A 9,903-nucleotide genomic window follows, 5' to 3' on the forward strand; every position below is an offset into this window, starting at 1 on the left:
CCTCAGCTTCTGAAACTACCTGAATGTACTAGTCAGAGTTTCTCCAGAGAAATAGAATCAATATGTATATATGTGTGTATACATGTATATATATATAAAGAGATTTATAGATATAAGTATATATTATATAGAGATACAGATGAAAAGATTTAAGATATTGGTTAATGCTATTATGGAGGTTGAGAAGTCCCGGGTTCTGGGAACTCAAGCTGGGGACCCAGGAAAGCCCATACTGATGGTGTAGATTCCCACCTAGGGTCAGAAGGCTTGAGAACCAGGAGCACCAAAGGCAGAATATGCGAGCTCAAGTGTTCAGGCAGAGCTAATTCAACTTTTCTGCACCTTTTCATTCTATTCAGACCCTCAACAAATTAAATGATGTCCACCCACATTGGGGAGAGTCGTCTGCTATACTCAGTGCACCAATTCAAATGCTGTTCTCTTCCAGAAACTCCCTTGCAGACACACTCAGAAATAATGTTTAATTAGCTAACTAGGCATCCCATGACCCAGTCAAGTCGACACATAAAATTAACGTCACACTGAGTTACCAAATTGTTGTGAATATAAATGATATAATCCATGTAAACACAGGGCCTACTAAATGGTAAGCATTAGATCAATCTGAATCATTACTTTTATAGTAAAGCTTTCTCAATACCCAGGCCTGCCTATTTTTCTAAGCTTTACTTTAATATGTAATTCAATGAAATTCCTTTTTCCTCCCAACATACATTTTCAGCCATGGCATCAGAAATTTGATTCTACCGTTCCCCGTTTCCATCCTGCTCTCCATTTCTCCATTTTGGTCTCTCTCCTTCCCCTTCCCACTCCCCGCCTCCCCCTCTCCCCTCCTCCCTCTTCCCTCCCCCTCTTCCCCCCCTCCCCCTCCCTTCTTCCTTCCTTCCTTCCTTCTTTCCTTCCTTCCTTCTCCCTCTCTCTTTCCATTCTTTTCTTTTTCACTATGCTGCTGGCCTCAAACTCCTGGGTTCAAGCAATCCCACCCCCTCAGCCTGCCAAGTAGCTGGGACTATAGGTGCACACTACAGTGTCTACCCAGCAGTTTTGGTTTCCTTAAGACAAAATATTTAGGAACTTTTATTTTGGCAGTTAGTGTATCACCAAAATAGCATGTTTAGCGGTACTAAAAATCTTAAAACTAGGCCTATCTGAAGTGTAAATGATAATGTTATAATTTATACTTCAGATAGCAACAGTTTATAAAATTAGAAGAAATTAGTTTATAAAATTAGACCAGAGTTTGTAAATTAGATGAAACATATTCTGAGTGTTTTAAAAACTCAAGCAGCAGCTCCAGATATGGCTAGATGAAAAGCTCAAGGTCTCATCTGTAGTATACTGGAGAAGAAAAATAGACAAAAACTGACAGGTTTTCATTATGATCACCTTTTACTGCAGTGAAATTTCTTGAGCTAACCCAAATTTAACAACAACAACCACAAGTACCTCTCAAGAGCAGTAATATTTACCACCAGCCGCTCCCTGGCATTGATGGAAGCACCCGAGTCACTATTGATTAAAGGTTTATTCAAGCTGTTTTAATGGTTTTTAGTCTGCTTTGTAGAAGGTGGAAGGAGGAGAATGGCTTCAAAGTGATGTCTTGACTGTGGATGAAATTACTTTAAAATTCTCATTAATTCATATTTATATTCTACTAAACTAGCAGAAAGTATTAAAGACATTAAAACATTAACATTTCACATTTATCAAAAAAAAAAAAAATGTGGGGCTGGGCATGGGGGCTGATGCCTCCAATCCCAGCACTTTGGGAGGCCAGGGGGGGCGGATCACAAAGTCAAAAGATTGAGACCATCCTGAACAACATGATGAAACTCCCATCTCTACTAAAAATACAAAAAATTAGCCAGGTGTGGTGGCAGGCACCTGTAGTCACAGCTACCCAAGAGGCTGAGGCAGGAGAATGGCTTGAGCCTGGGAGGCAGAGATTGCAGTGCGCTGAGATCAGCCACTGCATTCCAGCAGCCTTGGAAACAGAGTGGGACTCTGTCTCAAAAAAAAAAAAAATTAAATAAGTTACAAAAATAAAATAAAATAAAAAATACAAACAATCAAAATTTTACTTATTCTTAATTTTAAGTTTAAACAGCACTCTCAGTGATTGCTTTTAGGATGAGAACAATTACAATTTTAAACTTAGAAAAATTTGTTACATCATCATGGAAATTATTGTCATATGAATGAAGTGTGGAAGAATTTCAGGAAGCAACTAGCAAGAACTGCTAGTTCTTAACCCAAGAAGTGGCTGACTAGAGAGGAAGAGAGAGATTCACCCACAGACTTTCTTGCTTAGGTCCCAGTGAAGCAGTAGAACCTGACTATTTTTAGGTAGAAGTTTGTATTTACTACTTTGTAAAAGAAGGGAAAAATAGACATCATGGGAAAATTATGAATATTTTTGGGCATTTTAAAATTTATCTGTGATTCATAATTTTTAAAAACTATTATTGAGTTACAGATTGTGGAGAATACCATTATCATTCTGAGCTTAACATGGCTAAAGAACTTAAATCAGCCCAAGGTACAGACATCCATGAATTTATACATTGAACTTTCCTTATTTTTCTCCTCTTTCCCTTTATTTTGTATAACAGCAATTTCATTTACGTACATCGAGGATAGAGTTCAAATTTACAAGGGCAATCCTAGAGGCTTGTTTATTGTTGGGACCCTGGTATCTGTCTTTCTCAGTTGTATCTTGGTGGTCAAGAATTCAAGCCGTCAGTGTCTCCCAATCTGATAACATTTGCTTAGACCTTTTCAAATAGCACCGTTTACAGGACACAGTACCAACAAATATTCCAAGACAGAAAAAAAAAAAGTTTGTGGAAGTTACTGAATCTGAAAGATTATAGTATGAGGATAAACCTCATTAAAATTAAAAATCTATAGTATTTCTTCTGTTTCTTCATTACTTAGATGATACAACTCAGTTCTTAACGTTTTAAATTTTGTTTTTATTTAAAAATATTTTTAGTTTGACTCAAAGCTGGCCACATAAATATCATATTTGTGTGTATACTTGACTTGTATACGTATGTATAAATACATGTTATAAAAAAGGAAAGTAAACAAAAGAAATTCTATCTTTTACGTACAATAATACCCTCAGCAGATACTATTTGCCTCATGCAGTTCTGGCTTTTAATACAAATTGTGACCTTTTCCTCTGACTTTTTCTGAAATCATGGAGGACTTCATAATAGAAGAGGGTGAACCAAAAAGCAATTTAACATTTTCAATTCTTGTGGAAATTTTCTCTTACCAAAGAGATGAGCAGAAATGGTATTTATGACTAAGATGCTATTTTGAAATAAATAGAAGAAGTGTGAAATATTATAGATGCCATTATAAAATGCAAATGTCACAGCAGAGTGGATTAGAAGTTGAGGTCTCAGCTGTATTTTTCTCAAACCTCTTGCTTTGTAAAGATAAATTCTGGTAAAATGTTTTTCTCCTTACTATTAGTGATCCACTTTGCATATCCCACAGCTATGCCAGTTGTACACAAATCATCACCCTTGTTTAAAGTTTCCCAGAGAATATTTATTAATTGACCTAACAGTAGCAAAACATTTTAAAGTTTTAAATTGTGTGTTGATTGCTTTTTACAGGGTAGGATTAAATAAAATAAGAGGTGGAAGGTGAAGTGAAGGCTGAGAATCAATTGCAAAGATGCAAGAGGTGAGGAAAGAGGCAAAAGGAGGAAAGAGAGGACCTGCTGTTTCCGATGAGGTGGTAGAGATGGTGCTGGCGTTGGAAACCCCAGCTCTGTACGAAATAGACGAGACAGTCTCATCTGATGACCACCCAAGCAATATATCCTATTTCCTCCTCAAATACTAACCTGGACTTAAAATGCATTTCCAGGCTGGGCGCTGTGGCCCACACCTGTATCCCCAGCACTTTGGGAGGCCAGGGCGGGCAGATCCCTTGAACTCAGGCATTCAAGACCAGCCTGCCCAACGTGGTTAAACCCCGCCTCTACTAAAAATACAGAAATTAGCTGGGCATGGTGACAGGCGCCTGTAGACCCAGGTACTCAGGAGATGGAGGTTACAGTGAGCCGAGACTGCACCACTGCACTCCAGACTGGTTGACAAAGCAAGACTCAGTCTCAAAAAATAAAATACAATAAAAATAAAATCCAATGCATTTTCATGTGTCCTTCCCCTTACATTACTATTTCTAGAAGCCAGGTCTCATTCGTACTCATTTTACCTGTGCTATTTCTGACCCTAAAAGAACACTCGTGTTAACCAATATGAAAGTTCAAAAACATTCATTGAAAAGGCATTTTAATTGATACTTATATTTGAAATTTTATTTTAGCAGTGCCATATCAAATTCAGGCTGCAGAACTTTCACTAAACTAGGTCAAGCTGGCCGGCCTGCCAGTTGTGTACTTGAATCAGAAATGCTTATCTAGGAAAGCCAGGTAGTTACCATGGAGAAGGGACATTCCAGGCAGCATGTGATTAGTGAAATGGACATTTCATTTGATGTGAGCGGAAGTTATTATTGGGTTTTGGTTAGCTGGTGGTTTTGTTGCAATTACATTTCCTAGTTGGAGATAAACTAATGTCACTTAGTATCTGCATGTAAGTAATTGTTTTCTCTCAAAATATTGTGTCACAAAATAGCACAACAGAAAAGTAGCAGTGCATGAAACGTGTATAGGATTGAAGCAAGAGAACACGAAGCAAGAACCTGATTTGTACAATGATTACCCAGATAGCTGTGACCAATCACGAAGAGCTAATTATGTAATTCAGAAGGCAAGCTTAAAAAAAATACTGTTAGCAAAGTAAAAGATACTATTAGCAAAGCGTTAAACCTTTACATATAACAATTTTATAATAAAAGTAATTAACACTTCTTAGAGAAAACAGAAAAAAGTATAAGAGACAAAAGAAAAAAACAAACAAGCAAAAAAACCTATGATTTTAACACCCAGAGTTAATTATGTTCCACTATATTTGGGAGTATATTTCACTCCGCTCTTTGGTATACGTGTATTTTTATTTAGTGAAAATAATTGTGTATGCGATGTATTATACTTTCCTTCTTTACATCGAAACAAGCATTTTTGTAAGTTCATCATAAATTTTCATTAGCATTCTTTGAACTGCAAAACATATTTATTAAATGGATGTGCCCAATTTTATTTAACAATGCCCTTTTTAAATATATTTGAATTACCTCTAGTTTGTCACTTCTACAGACACATTTGGGCATACGAATTCTTCTGGTAATTCTGAATTATTTTCTTAAACTAAATTTCTACAAATAAAATTTTAAGACAATAAACATGATGAAGATTTCAAAAGCCTGTTGTATTTAGTAGTAAGTTGCTTCCAAAATAGCAGTTTACATACTTGTAGAAAGAGCATGAATACTAATTTCAAATGTATGTCTATATACACAGTATATAAACATTTGACCGAAGGTTATAATTCATTTTGCATTTCTTTTTATCAGTGATAAATTTTTAAAATGCTTTTAGCCACTTTTCTCATAGTAAATTGTTTATACATTTACCCATTTTACTACTGGAGACTTTTGTGCTCCTCTTCACCAATTTTATAAGCATTTTGCAAAGTAACCTCTTTGTGAAAGCTTCAGTAAATATTATGCTATATTTTTATCCAATTATCATTTTGTTTAGGATTTTTGACAAACTGAAGTTTCTGCTATTGATTTTGCATATTTTATCTGATACTATTTTGTCACATCTTTAATTTTAAGTGTAGAAATTTGTCTTTGATCCTAGGATTTGTTAAGTATACATTTTTTTTTTTCTTTCTGCTACATTTTGTAGTACATTTTTTTTTCCACATTTATCTCTCTAGTCCATCTGGAATGTAGTTGGTTGAGCAATGTTTCATTAGTCAGGAATTTTGTTTCTATCATGAGTGATCACAGTTTTGGACCAAGGTCGGCAGATTTATTGGTCCATAAAAGTAAGAAGGGAAACCTTGTACCTGGGGATAAGAGTAGCTGTGACTTGCCTGCTAGCTTCTTTTTCTCCTTAAGCTTGGGAAGTGGTGACCAGCCATTCACATTTCCACAGCTTTTTATTCTGAAAGTAAACTCCTCCCCACTAACATATTTTTGAGAAAGGATGTCAGTTGTCACCACATGGTTTGCCTAACCCCGTTGGCCAAGGTGAGAGACGGGTACCAGTATTAGCAGCCCCCACATGGCTAGAGTGGGAGGGAAGTAATTTATCCAAAAGGGTAAGATTCCTGCAATTAACATGAAAAGAAAAGAAGTTGGGTGGAAAGAAAGGGATTGACTCTGAGATGACAGTCTGAGATGAGCCTTTCCTTCAATGTTCAGTTTGACTTTGTTTCCTTGTTTGAGATTTATGAGGGTTCCTAATCATGCTCCCATTCCTCTCATTAGTGCCTCTTACCCAGAATGTAGAACCAACTGAGAAATAAAAGAGGGACATCAGACAGATGGTGATTAGCACATTGATTGTGCTGCTTATAATGCTGCTTGGGAGAAAACAGCATGTTTATTTCTCAACAATTGCGTTCCTATTGTGAAACTTCTAAATTAAACCTGCACCTTCATGCTTCAGGCTTGCGCCTAGTAAGAGCAGAACTCCTCCTTTATAAGCTTAGTACATGGACCAAAAGAAAATCTAAGCATCCTCCAAAGAACAGGAAGATCCAAGTGTAGAGGACATCTTTCCTGAGATAGTGGATAGCATTGAAATTAGAATTAGGATCTCCAGAGAATCAAAATGTCTAATGTGCTGACAAAAGAAGAATCCTTGAGTCCTCACCAAAAAAAAAAAATTGAGGTAGAGTATTTTGGCAAGGTAAGAGAAGAACAAGAATAAGGGGAGAGGGGATTCTGCAGCTGAGGCTACTGTTCGTGTAGACACTGTGACCATTTAAATCCACACAACTGATCATTATTATTTTATCACATCACAGCAACTAATGTGGTAGCATGGAACACATCAACATCTGCATTTTTAAAGTGGGAATGTGGTAACATGACTTCAAATCTGTGTCTTCTACAACATAAGGAAAATTTGGAGCCTAATGGCATATCTTTGGAGACTGATGTTCTCACGTGTTTAATTTCATTTAGGAAAATCAAATTGAAATTTAACATTTAGCACTTGTTATTTTTTATGCTGCCACTTCTGTGCAGTAGGAAAAGCTAAATTTAATGCTTGGGGCTCAAAAGTGTCATGGCAAATTTTGTTTTGCTACCACTTTGGTCTTGAGTTTAAAGTTTTTTTGCATTCATGTGTTTTAAAACCCATTTTTAAATCTTGTATTGACTATAAATTTGTTGAATCTTAAAACATATGGGTACATACATATATGTATCATATGTACAGAATTCTATCTTGTCTTCGTGGATTATGCAGGTAGCTAATATATCTGAGCCATTATCCAAAGGTGAAAAATATAAGCTATTTAAAAGCGTCTTAGAAATGCATAACTTTATTATAGTCTCATTTCAAGATTGTAATCATTGAAATTTTTTAAAGGGTTCTGTTTTTTTAAGTGAGGAATGTGAATCACTGGAGACCAAGAACAATGGGAGTTGGACATGTGGATAGAGAGATGTCTAAAAGGGAATTTCTTGAAAAATGGTGAGCTGCAAGTGAAGTCATTTCTATAATTTTATGATTTTAATGTACCCGCTAGTAGGCATTAGCACAAATTTTGGCTCTCTACACTATGGATGATTGATTCAGCTTTGCAGGGAATGTCATTTCATTACAGCTTTGGGTCTCTCAGAGATAAAACTTCTTGTATTTGGTCCTCCATTGGTCTCATAGAGGTGATAAACAGGAAACTTTTAAATCCATTGATTTAGTCTAGTGATTCTGCTTACTATAGGGTTTACTTATAGACCACTGACTCTTCTTCCACATATTTTTATATTCTTGTAGTTCAATATTTCTATTGAACAGTGCTTTACAAACTTTCATGTGCATCAGAATCCCTCGGTGAGTTTGTTAAAAAGTATCACTTGTCCCCAGCCCAAGAGTCTTTGAGGACATCTGGGACGGAGCCTGGGAATTTGCATTTCTGTCAAGTTCCCAGATGATACTAATGCTGGTTTGAGAACTATGCTTAGAAAGCCAGTGCTGTAGGAAATTGGATGTGGCTCAAAAATGGAGGTGTTTGATGTTCTTGCTTTTTAAAAGTTTCTGATTTTGGTTCTAAAATGAACCATATCTCTAGATGGTGGCTGCTTTTTGTGAAAATGTGAGAGACTTGTGGAAATATGGTTTCATTAGCAAGTGAAGATTATCTATGAGTAGTCTTGTGGTAGTTCTGTAATGACAGTCCTTCAGACAGATCATTTCACTGTGATCTTTTTGATTCAAGAGCTGCTTCTCAAGGATTATTTTTTCTCAGTCAGGAGTGAAACTTAAACATTACATTGTTTAGAAAATAAAGGGTATACTGGGGAAAATAAATAAATAAAAACATGCCTGCCATGTCACATGTCTTAAGAAGTAAGCTCTTTGAAGCAGCTGTTGTTTCAGCTGCAGAAGTCAGAAATTCAGTGCTTGGTTTACAAGTGATTTCAAGCAATTCTTCTGAGATGGTCATATTTGTGTAACTTTAAGAATATACCTATATAGAAATATTTTGCCAAAGTATAATCTTGACTTGCTATTGGGATCAAACACTGTATTTTTTTTTCCTCTCCAAATCCATATAGAATTGAAATAGAAAGATGCAAAAGACCATTACTGTGAGAAAAAAAAATAACTGATTTCAGCTCTAGGTAAAAATCCCTACTGCTTTTTCTATTAATATCATAATCTCAAGTGGGCAATATGCTTGAGCCATGTACATAATATTACAGGAAGGAGAATATACTTGAAAAACTAAAGCATTTAATTAAAATGTAAAGTTTAAAGATATCTATGGATTTAGGATAGTGAATGAGTCTACTCTTTAATAATATGTTTTACAGCTGGGCAATGGCTCATGCCTGTAATCCCAGCACTTTGGGAGGCCAAGGTGGGCATGTCATCTGAGGTCAGGAGTTCAAGACCAGCCTTGCCAATATGGCGAAACCCTGTCTTTACTAAAAACACAAAATTAGCCGGGCATGGTGGTGTGTACCTGTAATCCCAGCTACTCAAGAGGCTGAGACAGGAGCATCACTTGAACCTGGGAGATGGAAGCTGCAGTGAGCCAAGATCAGGCCACTACACTCTAGCCTGGGCAAAAAGAGTGAAACTCTGCCTCAAAATAATAATATGTTTTACACAGACACAATATTATTTTAAAATAATCACAAATAACTTCCCAATGATGTATATAACCATGTGAACTACTCCTTCCAGAAATTCCAACCAGTGTATTTTAGCAAGAATTCAACAGATTTAAATGTATAGGGAGTCAGAGGAAACATTTTAAGATGAGGTTTGATAAGGGTGAGTCAGTGAATGATTATGTCCTTTATCACTTGAGTGTGCCATCAGAAGTCATTTCTGCTACGTGAAAGAAAAGTTCTGAATCACTATTAGAATGATCAGGATAATGACTCTCTGTAACATAACATTGACTGTGATTAAAATAAAGCACCTAGATACCTTTGACTGATCTATGCTTAGCATTCTCACCACAGAAAAGAACAACATTGTGTTATCTATCTTTCTTTTATAAATGCAACAAGACCCTGGTAGCAATATGTGCAAAGTTATAGAGTACAAGCCCTGGGCCAATCAAGTGAAATTTTGGTCAATGATTTTCTCCCAAGAATTGAACATGTCTAACGTATGTTCAAAGTGACCTTTGCTTTCCAATTTCATATCTTTTCTCTCTGATACAGAAAACCTCTTAAAAATTCTTCTGTAAAAAACAC

This window comes from Cebus imitator, unplaced genomic scaffold (assembly GCF_001604975.1).
Source record: "Cebus imitator isolate Cc_AM_T3 unplaced genomic scaffold, Cebus_imitator-1.0 Scaffold40, whole genome shotgun sequence".
Taxonomy (NCBI): domain Eukaryota; kingdom Metazoa; phylum Chordata; class Mammalia; order Primates; family Cebidae; genus Cebus; species Cebus imitator.